We start from the raw sequence: 15,000 nt of genomic DNA, 5'->3' as shown, positions 1-15,000 counted from the left end.
GTGAGTGATCACTGAGATACTTCAATTTTTATAATTTTTGCTTTCTCGTGTAGGGAGATCGCAGCAGACAACGGTATTCAAAGTGAGGACGGACGAAGGTGGCGAAGTGAACAATAATGTTGGGGCGTCTCTTGACTGGAAAGCCCAGAGAATCCAAAAATACGCCCAGTTGGCCGTGTTGACTTTCTAATAAACGAGAATTTGTCAAAAGCCCTCCAGGAAAGCCAAACGACAGACGTTACACGACGAAAACAATGAAGCTTGTGGTAAGAGTCTGATGCTTTGGGGATACTTAAAATTGACGGTAACTTGAATAGTGCCAAATACATCCAATTACTGAAGGGCAATTTGATACCAGACTTGGATGAAGGTGAGATTTTTCAGCATGACGGTGCTCCATTCCACAGATCGCGTGTAACACAACAGAATCTGGGCGGTGAAGGTATTATCGTATTGAAAGATTGGTCAGCTTAGAGCCCTTAAATATCATCGAGAACTAAAGAGAAGAGTTTGTCAGAAGAAAGCACGCAAACTTGAAGAGTTGTGAGAGCTCAGCCAAAGAGAATGGCATCTCATTCCTGTGAAGATGGTGAAGGATTTGTACGCATCTCTTTCCAGGCGTGCCGAAGCAATTATTCAAGCTCAGAGAAGCCACACGAAATACTTCTTGGAAAGAATATTATGTAATAAATTTTCATTATAGACATTTTTCTGTTATAAAGCTCTCTATCTTGATTGGTTTATGTGAGGTGGCCGAAAACTTTTGCACGGCCATCTTCCCCTCTTATTCAGAACCCCTACTACAAAATATAATGATTAGGTATGGAAATGACTCCAAGAGGGCCTATGTTTTATCTATAAAAAACGCAATGCGAAGCATCCACTTTTTGCACGGTACTGCATAGTAACAGACAAAAACTACACTCACCAACAGAATATATATTTATAGATTTATATTTCTATATGTATATGGACAGGTCTCCGTATAATGTTTTATTATGAAAACTATTAAATCACCACTAATTTATTAAGAGGTAAATACTCTATAGTTATCTATTATCTTCATCTTTTATTTTATAACAAGGACTAAACACATTACTGTGGTGTACAATAAGAGAGAATAGATGTCTATAAGATGAAGGACTGCAAAGAAGTAGAATTTATAGCAGGCAATAATATCAATATAGAATTTCAATGATCTCTAAGACATATAAAATTAAGTAGTGGGGCGGGGCGTAGATTGTGTGCATGTTATGTGTGTGTGTGAGCGTGTGCGTGTGAGTGAGAGAGTGGTTGTGTATAAGTGTGTGAAATTTATGCCTTCCTGCTTTATGTTATACGTATATATTTATTCACACACACACACACAAACACACACACACACACACATACACAAACACACACACATATATATATATACACGCATATACATTTATATGTATGTGAGTAAATATATATACATATATACACACTCATATAGATGTATATATATATAGATAGATATATATACATATATATATTTTTACATATGCATATATATTTGCTAACATACACGTATGTCTTTGTATGCATATCTACCTCTTTATTTAACTATCTATCTATCAATCTCTCTCCGCCTGACACTGTATACGCGCGTGTGTATATATATATATATATATATATATATATATATACACGCACACACACACACATACCCCCAGATATATATATATATATATATATATATATATATATATATATATATATATATATATATATAACATTATTGGTGAATTGAAGAAATGGAGCTGAACGCAGATTGAACAGAAATCGTTTTATTTCATTCTACACGTGTTTCGAAAGGCACAAATTACCAAAATCCGATTGAATAATGGGACCATATTGTGTCTTTCTCTTCTTTACTGCTGTGATTTTTGCTACTAAGGTATCGGTTAAACTTTTGATTAATCTACTACAAGATTATTCATCTTTCTATTTCACATATATATATATATATATATATATATATATATATATATATATATATATATGTGTGTGTGTGTGTGTGTGTGTGTATGTATGAATGCATATAAATTTATATACATATATACACACACACGCACCCATACACACACACACGCACATACACACACGCACACGCACACACACGCGCACACACACACACATACACGAATAATATGGGGGCGTGACTGTAAGGAGGAAAGTGAAATCCTGCTAGGGTGGGAGACAGAAATGAGGAGAGTGATACATTTAGAGAAGAGAAAGGAAAAAGAAACGCTAGAGAGATAGTGAGGGTGCGACATTGATGATTGAGTCGCTGCTTGAAAGGAAAATCCTTTTCTTATAGATCATAAATCAATATTCGAACTGCATTTACAATAAACCAGATCAGTAAGCCTTTACGTGCTACAAAGCCGTGCGATGTGCCATTCACCATGTAAGCATCGGTCGACATCTTAAGCGCTTTTCTTCTAAAATAATCAGAGATGGAACGGGCTTAAGAAGTATGTGTTCCTTCCTGTGTCAAGTGGACATCGTTCTCTTGTCTAGAGGGTGTCAATTAAATAGATGAAGTACTTCTGAAGACGTGAGTAAGGCAGATGTGGCTGCTCGGGACGGATGAAACGGCCCTGAGTTACGTCAAAGGTATCTGTGAAATACGGAAAGTGGTTTGAGTAAAGATCTGAAAACGAGATAGACAGAGGGATAGAGATTGATAGATAGAGATAGAGAGAGAGAGAGAAAGAGAGATAGAAAAAGAAAGTGAGAGAGAAAGAAAGAGAGAAAGAAAGGGAGAATAAGAGAGAGAATGTGTGAGCGAGATTAAAAGAGAAAGAGGAAAGTGTGTATTTGTGTGTGTGTGAAAGAGAGAGAGAGAGAGAGAGAGGGAAAGGGGGAAAGAGAGGGGAGAGAGAGAGAGACTAAGATAGTGAAAGTTTGTGTTTGTGAGTGACAACGAAACGGAGGAAAAAAGTGTATTAGAGAGAGGGAGAGAAAGAGAAAAGATGACTACATATGTGCGAGCGCGAAACTAAGAGAGATAAATAGATAAAAAATAGGGAGAACAATTTTGTGAAAGAGAGAAAGAGTGAGTGAGAAAAAGTAAGAAGGTGCAAGGCGAAGAGTGACAACTTGGAGTTTGAGTGAAAGAGCGAAAGTGCTCGTGATAGAGTGAGAATGTAACAGAGAGAGCGAATGCGGGGGAGAGGCAGTTTTCCGATCTTGTTGAAAGCACGAAATGGGGAGTAGTAAAACAGTTTTTTTTGTATGTTGTTCTGTACTTAACTCTCACGTGTTTATATATTTTCACTCGTTGGTGATGACCTGTAATTATTGTGTATTTTTTTAAATTTTGTCCTATACTTATCTCTCGTGTGTTTACGTATTTTCCCTCATTGCTATATCCTGTACTGAATGTGTATTTATGTATATAATAATAGAAAAAAGTAACAGCAAAAGAATGAGACATTGATATTAGATAAATAGAGGATTATTAATATATTTTATAATTTAGAACAAGAAGTAAAAGGTTGTCATTATAGTACTCGGAGTTTCGAATGTCGGAGAGAAGAGCTACGATACATTCTCGTCAGCAATTAATGGCAACAGATGCTATGAAAAAAACATTGAATAAAAGGAAGTTATTCAAATTGGTAGAAAAAGAAAAAGAAACAAGAAAAATACACGCAACCGTACTCTCACAATACATAGACCTAAACCTCCTGCGTTCACAACGTCTACATACGCACACCCTCACACAAACGTATATGTATGGATGTACTCATACATAGACGCATATCCACACACACACACACACACACACACACACACACACACATATATATATATATATATATATATACGTATATATGTATATGTGTACGCAACCTCATTCTCATTTACACATAGATGGTTACATGCAACACGTAACATAATACATATATATTTAGACATTTATACGCATAAATATATGTATGGTATGTATAATATATATATATATATATATATATATATATATATATATATATATATTATATATATATGATGATTGATTTTGATTTTGATTTTTCCAGTTTCAGCTAATGAGCTGTGGCCATGCTGGGGCACCGCCATATATATACAGACATGCATTCACACTCCCGCTTATATACAAACAGACATATCCGTGTAAATGAAGGGTGTGTGTGCATGAAAGTCGCACATATGCACCTGGCGCAGTCTTACGCACATATACATACATATACACATACACTCGCACACACCAGGAGTGGCTGTGTGGTAAGTAGCTTGCTAACCAACCACATGGTTGCGGGTTCAGTCCCACTGCGTGGCATCTTGGGCAAGTGTCTTCTGCTATAGACCCGGGCCGACCAATGCCTTGTGAGTGGATTTGGTAGACGGAAACTGAAAGAAGCCTGTCGTATATATGTATATATATATATATATATATATATATATATATGTGTGTGTGTGATTGTGTGTCTGTGTTTGTCCTCTAGCATTGCTTGACAACCGATGCTGGTGTGTTTACGTCCCCGTCACTTAGCGGTTCGGCAAAAGACTGCTGATAGAATAAGTACTGGGCTTACAAAGAATAAGTCCCGGGGTCTATTTGCTCGACTAAAGGCGGTGCTCCAGCATGGCCGCAGTCAAATGATTGAAACAAGTAAAAGAGAGTATATAATATATATACATGCATATCCATATGCACACACACGTATACACTCACACAATTAAAAATGAAAAAGGAAAAAAACGAATATATATATATATGTTAAAAAATAAAAAGTTAACAATTAATGGAAGTTTTAAAAAAAGGGAAATCTTGTGCAGGAACATAGAAATGTGGATTCTATCCGTGATCTTTGGGTGGGGGGTGCAAAACCTTAAAAGGTATTTTGTGACATATGGATATGTTCCAAAAAGTTCAGTTCTTGAATTTAAACATGTAGCGTGGTCCAAGGAACTTTTTCAGACGACCCATCTTTCCATATTACGAAGACCGCACTTGCAACTACTGCTGGTATAAGGCTTACACTTGGCTAAGATCATCCAGTAAATCATGTAGTTGACACCTTGTTCTTCTAAGAACGATATATAACTGGATAATTTGTTAGGTTTTCGTTTATTCCAGTATCTGAAGTTCGAGGTGTGATTGTTGAATCTTACTTTGAAATTTCCTTCTGTTGGGAAAGTGTATTATTAGCATTCGTGGAATTTACGATGACTTCATAAATAATGGCCACGGTCAAACAGGCTCCATTTAGTGGGAACAAGTCTTTATCCCTGAAGGAACAGCCGGCTTCGTGTTGTTGTGTTGCATTGTGTGTAATTATGCTTTTAAAGTTTGGGGTGGAACTAAAACTAATTTTCTTATTCTGCCATAGGTTGTGGGGGGGGGGCGCCTGCTAGTATTCCATTCTAGTTTTCTATTTAGGCTGGGTTTATCTAAACCTAATCTGACCAAACGTAGCCTAAATAGAAAACTAGAATGGAACACTAGCACCCACACACACACACCACGACCAATGGCAGACTAAGATCCCCATAAATACTATGAAACTAATACAATAGACATAAATAAATGGAATTAATTAAATACATAAACAAATTATAATAGATTAAATTCAATTAAATTAAACGAACGTGAATAAACAGGGGATACAGATAATGTAGGTACCAAACACATTTCCACACACACACTTACAAAACAAAACACACACAGGGATATACGCATGCGCAAATAAAGACATAAAAATGGCAGATCGTTAGGAAGGAGAGACACAAAACAGGAAGAAGAAAGCAAAAGACCACTGAAGAAGTCACAAAAGTGCGAGGAAAGAACTCTGCCCGAAATAAAATTAATATAAAATAAAGCTGAAGCAAGTGAACACCAAATATATAGTGTTTGTGTTTTCATTGGCTATATTGGCAACATTACTGTCCCCAAATACAACAATATCTGTTTCAAAACACGAGTTCACATAAAAAAATCATGCAAAACGAATATGTATATATAATATTTGTGGCCTATTAGCAATTTAAAACCTAAAGGCACATTTATAAACGTCACTAAAGTGATAGGAATAAGAGTCAAAATGGCTAGAAATAAGAGTCAAAATAGCTAGAAATAAGAGTCAAAATGGCTCATTAGCCACAACAGTTACTATCTTAATAAGTTGACGAGGGAGAAAAAGCTCCCTACTGAAGTAGCAGATATAGCCATATCACGTGATTTCGAATTCTGATACAGAGCATCTCAATTGTCGTCGGTGAATGTTACTGCGCCTTGTCAACTTATAAAAAAACACAGTGCATATATATATATGTATGTATGCATGTATGTGTATGTATGTATGTATGTATGTATGTAAGTATGTATAAAGATATATATATACATGTATATATATATATACATGTATATATATATATACATATATATATACATATATATATATATACATATATATATATATAAATGTGAGTGAGAGGCTAAAATAACCGTCTATACACACACAAATACACAAACACACACACACACTCACACGTACATATATATATAATTAATGAAGGATAAAACTATTTTATGATTTTATCAAGTGGCCAGCATGTTAAAATCATTTTGGTAACTATTTATACTGAAATATGATTATAGCAACGGATGTAGATAAACCACACCAACATACTAATGCTATTAGCTCTATAAACCACATATTAGTTTACTCCGTCAGCACAGGTTGAAAGTGGGGCTTCCTCACAGTTTCCGTCCTCCAAATTCACTCAAAAGGTATTGGCCATTCTAACGATAACGCTAAATCATTTCAAGGTAAAGCGCTGTTGGACTGAACCAACCTAAAACCATTTAATTGCAAAACGAGCTTCTTAACCACACACCTATATGCACACACATCCATCCATCCATGCATACATACAGCCATACATACATTCTCTTCGCTGAAGCATTTGCTCGACTTCATTATAGTTAAGGTTTTATTAACACAAGGACGTTGCAGATCATTTGATGGATAACTTTGGAAAGTAGTCTTTTGTCGGTAATATGAGTAAATATAGAATTCCTTTATTCTTTTACTTGTTTCAGACATTTGATTGCAGCCATGCTGAAGCATCGCCTTAAAGGGTTTTAGAAATCGACTCCAGGACTTATACATTGTAAGCCTAGTACTTATTTGTTAATTTATTAAATTAATAATTTTTTACCCTATATCTGTAATGATTATTTCACTCGCCGATAACAAAACTGCCGATCTTTTTCTGCAGTACTATCTTGTGACGCACATGGTAAACTTGGAGGGGCATACGAAATCACTGGTCTATATAAATGTGGATATGCTGATTAAATTTTGTATGTTTTGATGGCGCTTGGTCAGAAATGCAAGGAGTAAGTTTTCCTAGCATTTTCAGATTTATAATTCTCGAAATATTATGTTGATGACGAAAATGAATTTTTATAATTCTAATCCGGAAACGCGTCCATAATTAATCGAAGACTGTGTGATTTCATTATTTTTATTCTTTTTGCCTATGCGAGTTACAAATATTGTTATCTGTGGCTGCTATTTCTAAAATTTTCGGTATGTGGTGAAGCAACTTGTTGCTAAAGCCTTAATTATTGTTATAAATAAATAAATAAATAAATATATATATATATATATATATATATATATATATATATATATATATATATATATATATATATATATATATATATATATATATATAGAAATATGTTACAAAAAGAAAATAGAAAATACACGTGGAAATGTAAGGGTAAAATATGAAAAATCAACGAAAATGCACATTGCAAATAAAAAAAAGGCTATTTATGACAGGTAACGACAAATATATACATTTAGATTGACTGAGGTAGTAATACGAGTCAAAAAAGTCATTGTTATAAGATGATTATAAGATGATAATAAAGTAAGAGAACAAAACGGACCATGGTTTACGCAAAACTTTTCATCGTTTGAAGCACCGGCTAATACACGGTGCCAAGTCTAATAGTTCCTGAGAAAAAATATTATTTGTAAGGGAGGTAAGTAGTTCTGGATTATTTGTAAGGGAGGTAAGTAATTCTGGATTTAGAAATCTGAGTGGTGTCGGACGTGTATAGGGGTTAGTGGTTTCAATTGAAGAGTTAGTGGTGTTCTGTATTGAGTTGTGTGTTCATATTTAGTTGGGGGAGAAATTTATTGATGAAAAATGCCTCTTTATTCAACCTTTGTTGCATTGTGGTGTTCTGTGAACATTGGTAAAAGGGAAATATTTGGAAATTGGGATTAAGATTCCTGGCACACCTTTCTATATGTTCACTCACCTTTAACTGTCTGTATTGTGGGTGACGGATTTGCTCTTTGTGAATAGTGATTCTTTGACGGAGCGAAATTCCTGTTTGTCCAATATAGAGTTTACCACATCCTATGCATGTCATGACATAGATTACATTTGCTGAGGCGCAGGTGGAATTTGATTTGATCTTAAATATTTCTCCTTGTTTGAATTGGAATTCTGAACCCTCCAGAAGGTGGGGGCGTGTTCCACAGTTAGAACGTCCACATTTTGTCACTTTTGGCTCTGTTGTTAGTGGATACAGTCTAGCGCTGGTTAATATTTTTTTCAGTGACTTCGGTTGCTTTTTGCTTTTTATAATTTTATATGAGCTTAAAATTTCGTTCATTGTTTTGTCTGCTGTGAGGATGGGAAGGTTTTGGGTGATGATGTTGAAGGCTTCGTTGTTTCTGGGGTTATGTGTGAAAATGTACGGGAGTATTTTTAAGTCTTGTTTAGTATTTCGGCTAGTTTTCCTTAACATTTGTATGTCTATTTCCTTAGCTCTTTTGATGCCTTCACTTACTAATGAGATTGGGTAATGTCTTTTAGTTAATGTAGATTTAAGTTGAAGGAGTCTATGTTCTCGAGTATAAGTATCGGAAACTATGGTGCAGATTCTTTTTGCTAGGTTAAAGAGTATGCTGATTTTTATGTGTTTGGGGTGGCAGGAGTTAAATAATAGGTATTGTTTAGAATCTGTGGGTTTATAAAAGATGTCTGTTTCTATGTGGTTGTTAACTATTCTAATTAAGATGTCTAGAAAAGGGAGTTGCTTACTGTTGTATTCCATAGTGAATTGTATATTGCTGTGTATGTTGTTGAGCATTCTTTTGAAATCAAGGAGTTGATCCATGCTGTCTTTCCAAAGTATGAAGCAATCATCTAAATATCTCTTCCAGTTCTCCTTTAAATAACAATTAAAAGAGGCGCCAAATTTTTCTAGTGATGATTGGTATAACTTGAGTTCGTGGTAACCCATTACGAGGTTTGCAATCACTGGAGCAGCTCTGGTTCCCATTGCAATACCGCATTTTTGTCGATAGTAAGTAGTATCGAACAAGAAGTGATTGTTCAGCAGGACGAATTTCAGTGCTTCAATTATAAAATAGTGGTTAATTCGTCCTGGGATCTCTTCTGGGTATTTTTCTAGCCAAAATGTGATTGATTCTATACCATAGTCGTGTGGGATATTGGTGTATAGATTCACCACATCGAAAGATACCAGTAGTGTTCCGTCCTTTACTGTCTTCGGGAGGTGGTTCAGCATGTCTAGGTCATCCCTGATAAAGCTTTTCACATATTTTAAAAGAAGTTTGAGTAATATGTCGAGGAAGTTGCTCAAACGGTGGGTTTCACAAGAAGGGCCAGCTATGATGGGTCTGAGTTTGGGGTCTGTAGGGGGAGGGACATTAATGCACAGGCTTGTAGAGACTTTGCAGGCTTCACAAATGAGTGGATTTTTATGTATTTTGGGTAATCCGTAGAATAGACTAGGATTTTATTTGAAATTGGATAAATAGTCTATTTCATGTGTTGTCAGACCGTTTCCATAAATTTGGAGTAAGGAGGATAAGTTTTTCAGTGTTTTCTGTGGGTTGTAATATGTTAGTTTCTCATAGTAAGTATTATTTTCCAACATGGAAAGTATTAAATTTTTGTAGTACTCTGTATCCATCAATACTACCGCACTTCCTTTGTCGGCTTCTTTAATAGTGGGGTTTATATCATTTTTTAGCTCGACAAGGTCTTTCCATTCATTTAAATTAAGGTTGGATTTGATATGTTGTTTTGGAATGGTATTGTAAGAAAAACAAGTTATGTGATCACAGAAAACATCAAGTGCTTTATTTCTACCTTTTGTAGGATGGTACTCACTTTTGTTTTTCACTATTGAATCATCTTCACTGGTGTAGTTGTAAAGAGCTTCTGTGAGGCGTAATTTTCGGCAGAAGTCCAAAGTATTGTCCTTAATTTCATTTGGGTTCGATCTGTGGGGGTAAGGGTAAATTTTAAACCTCTTGCTGGGTTTTTGATTTGTATAGAACTCAGGATTTTCTTTGTCAGGTTGATTATTTTCGGTCGGACTTGTTTATTTGTTTCCATTTCACATCTCTGTTTCTCTGGTTTGCGTCTAAAAAATGGTTGTAGTATGTGGATTGTAGTGGAAGGCCTGTATTTTGTTTGGTTTGCTGAGGGAAAGTTGGGTGTAAAGTGTGTCTATGGTAGTATGTTTGTGGTGGAGTGGTTGTGTAGTGTACTGGATTATGGTTGTACTGAGGGTTGTTATATCGTCTGTGGCTAATGTAGTTTGGGTTTGTTTGATTTTGAATATTGTGATATGGTTGGAGGGAGAGGTTATGTTGTCTAGTCATGTTTTGTCTCGTTGACTGCTTGAAGTGGCTGTGTTGGGGGTAAAGTATCGGAGGTAAGTTCTTCCTGGTAGGAACTGGTTCACCAAAACTTAGGTTAGTCTGGAAGTTCCGATGAAATCTTTGTTTTGTATGTGGGATACCTTGAAGATTAAGTCTAGATTTACTCCTGTGGGTTGAATAATCTATAGTTGTTTGATAGTTATTTGGTGGAGTAAGAGAGTTAAAGAAGGTCGAGTTACGTCCCCTAGACCGTCTGTGGTTTGTGTTTAATGCACGTGGGGTCATTTCTGTGTCTGTTTTTGGTTTATTTTTCTTCAGGAAGGGGTTATCCGATGCGTTTTCTATGTTAAACTGAGTTTCGTAGTTATTAAAGAAATTGGCTTGTTTATCCCAGCGTTGTAAGGAGTTAGTTTCTTCATCCACGCAAGTTGTTTTCCATAGTTTAAAAACAACTGTCGTGTATATATATATATATACGACAGACTTCTTTCAGTTTCCGTCTATCAAATTCAAATCAACTCAAAAGGCTTTGGTCGGCCCGAGGTATTGGGTTAAACGCTGGACATTGGATAAGCTGAGCCTGCCTTTATGCCTACAATATATTACGTAATGGAGTTCTCATTTAACTTACTAATATGTGTGTGTGTGTGTGTGTGTGTGTCTGCGCGCGTGCTTTCTTTTTACTATTTAAATTCTTCCTCTGAGGAAGGAATTGGTTTCTAACAAAAATACCAAGCACCGTATTTTTAGATAACAAAACAATGTTACATTAAAATGTACATTAAACTCGAGAAAAGTCGTGCACAATTTTACTTTTCCTCTTACGGATTGTATTTGTTCGTTTTCTGAAAACCTTAGCTTATCCAGTTTGTCAAATAAATATTTACTCATAAAACCAAGTGCACCAATGGTTATTCGTATAAATGTGACGTTTCGAAGCTGTTGTCTATGGTTATCCTCTTTCTCTTTGATTTTGAAAGAGATATACACATCTGTAGGACAGCTAACCTCTATGATGGTATATATTTTTCTTGCTTTCCCAAATAATATCCTATCTGTTATATTCTCACCAGACAAAAGTTTTGATAGGAATGTTCCACCAATAATCCTTGTGTTGATATTTGTGGTGATTCTCTATATTTAATCCAGGACAGTCTTTTTTTCCGAATGGCATTGTATATTGTTTTTCCAACAACATCATGTCGCATTTTGGGGCAACTGCTAATCACAATTATAGCAACACATCCACATAGATAGATACATACACACGGATGCTGAAATACATACATACATACATGCGTGCATTAGTGTAAGTAGCTGGCGATAAATTTGCAGAATCGTTAATGCATTGATTAGAAAGCCTTGCGGTATTTGTTCCGATGCTGCACGCTGAGTTCAAATCTCACCGAAATCAACTTTACACTTTCATTCTTTTGGGGCCGTTAAAATGCACCAACCAAGAGCAGGAGATTGGCGAAACTATTAGAGGATTGAGAAAGATGATTTTCAGTATCTCTTCCGGTCTTTTTGCATCTCACAGCAACGCCTGCGACCAGGAGAATGCCAAGCTGTGCAGGCAGTTTTTTCTTTACATAAAGATCGATCGCGTGGAGAGACCTACAAGCATAGCTTTTCTTCAAACGATTGTGTGTAAGTCCGCGTATACACGTGCAGATACATGGTCATCTTGACCGATGGACGCCAACCTAATTAATGTATGCGTAAGTGTATGAGTTTGAGTGCGTGTGCGCGTGCATATTCTCATTTCAATCTAATGATTCATGAATTTCATTAAATATGCATTAAATGAGATGAGCAAAATAAATAGAAATGCAGAAATTATAGTGACACATTCGCATAGATGCATACACACAGATACTCAAACACATTCAGATATACAGACATGCATATGCACGTGTATCCCTGCGTGGGCGCGCACGCGCTTGCGCGTGTGTGTGTGTTTGTATGAAAGCATGTAAGTCTGTGTTTGTGTGTGTGCGCATGTGAACAGGAACATATGTGTGTGTCTGAGTTTATGTTTGTAAAGAAATTCAAAAATAGTACAAATGATTGCCAGGCATTTATATATTACAATACAACATATATTACTACACTGTCAACACACATATTTGCTCTCTCATCATTACCTTATTTGTCTCTTTCCTTCATTTCTTTTCTCCTAATTCCACGTCTCCCTCACACACGCGCGCGCGCAAGCTGCGAAGGGACAGAAATAGATGGACTATTGTCGCTTTTCTCGCTCGGTTTTAAATCAACTGCACTGCCAACTCATTGCATTAACATGCGAACTGGTTGAATATTCCAATGCTACTTGCACTTTTATGTAATTGTCAGACAAAATTAGGGGGACACGATATTTGAATTATTGATTGAGTTCATCCTGTGAGCTTCCTCACAGATTCCGTCGGTCCAGTTTTACGCAAAAGTCTTTGCTTCATCCAGGGCTATTGTACGAGACAGCTACACAAGATGCCTTTGAGCGGAATCGAACCGGGTCGTCATGTTTTTGAATGAGCTTTCTAACTACTAGGTTATGCCAAAGGCATTAACAAACATGTAATCATACTTGCATATATTTATGTGTGTGTATATATATATATATTTATAAATGAGGGTGAAAATTGATATTAATTTAATAATACCATCAATTTAACGCCAAGTGGCTTAGCACAAAAAAAAACAGGGAGAAAATACAAATTTATATATAAATACAAATTTATACATAAATACAAATTTATACATAAATTATTATGTGCTAAGCCACTTGGCGTTAAATTAATGGTATTATTAAATTAATATCAATTTTTCACCCTCATTTATAAATGTATAAATTTAATTATGCGGCAGTAAATATTTTATTTGATGCGGCATACGTTTCCAACGAGTCTTAGCATACTCTTCGTGGGGAATTTTGAGGCATAACTAAAAATGCAATTGGTTAAACCGCACCTGTATTTGACGCTCGTGTTGGTCTAATAAATTGTATTTAAGACAAACCTCTGCTGATGATTTATAGATGTTTATGTAAGTAAAATTACATATTACATTAGTAATGAAACAATTGTTCAGGGTCAATCTATTTATTCGTTGTATTTCACTTTCCTTCCGTTAAATGTAATGTTATTTCTAAGTGGAAACATTTTTTCTGTGGCTATACTATCAGAGCTAGTTTTAGCACTAGAGCTATCCACATAGTGGTAATTCTCTAATAATTTATGTATATATATATATATATATATATATATATATATATATATATATATAATATATATATATATATATACATATATATATATACATATACATATATATATATACATATATATATACATATACATATATATAATATATATATGTGTGTGTGTGTGTGTATATATATATACATGTATATATATATGTCTTTCCCTCTCTCTCTCTCTCCTCTCTCTCTCTCTATATATATATATATATATATATATCATCATCAGTAAATCATAGATACATAAGATAAGCACACTAATTTATAGAGCAGTAGTGAATTTAGAGACATATAGTTAAGGCCGATTCATAGAGTTACCTAGGGTTTCGCGTCTATAAAGCACTTGGTTTTACATATCTCGTATGTAAATGCAAGCGAAACCTTGGGTAACCCTATGAACGAGCCATAACTAACTTTATTTAAATATATATAGAGAGAGATATGTGTGTGTATGTACGTTACTCACACAAAGGCACACACACACACACACATATACATACATTCATACATACATACATACATACATACATACATACATACATACATACATACATACATACATACATACATACATACATACATACATGCATGCATACCTAGATAAATTATCCAATTATATTTGTTATTTGCATAATTTTTTATCACGTAGTTCTGTGCTAGAATAACGAAAAGAATTTCAGAGAATTTTGTTGGTGATATTAGTCACATATGAACAAAAGTTACTAAACTGCGGACCATACACTCCGGAAAATATTTCTTTGAGTAATTTCTAATATATCTATGGATCGCTATCATATTAGACATCTTAGACCCACCAGTGATTGAATAAAATAACAGTTAGAGAAATCTTCAAAGGAATTATAATTTTTATTCTTTTGAAGTCGATGAAATATGAAAACAGTTTATACTATAGCTTCTCATATTTCATTCTCTTTGAAACCATTCCTTTAAAGTATCTTCAACAAAAAATTAAATGAAATTAATGTATAAGTCAGAATCAAATATATGGAATGTATT

Source organism: Octopus sinensis, linkage group LG4 (assembly GCF_006345805.1).
Source record: "Octopus sinensis linkage group LG4, ASM634580v1, whole genome shotgun sequence".
NCBI lineage: Eukaryota > Metazoa > Mollusca > Cephalopoda > Octopoda > Octopodidae > Octopus > Octopus sinensis.
Note: the sequence above shows the minus strand (reverse complement) of the source record.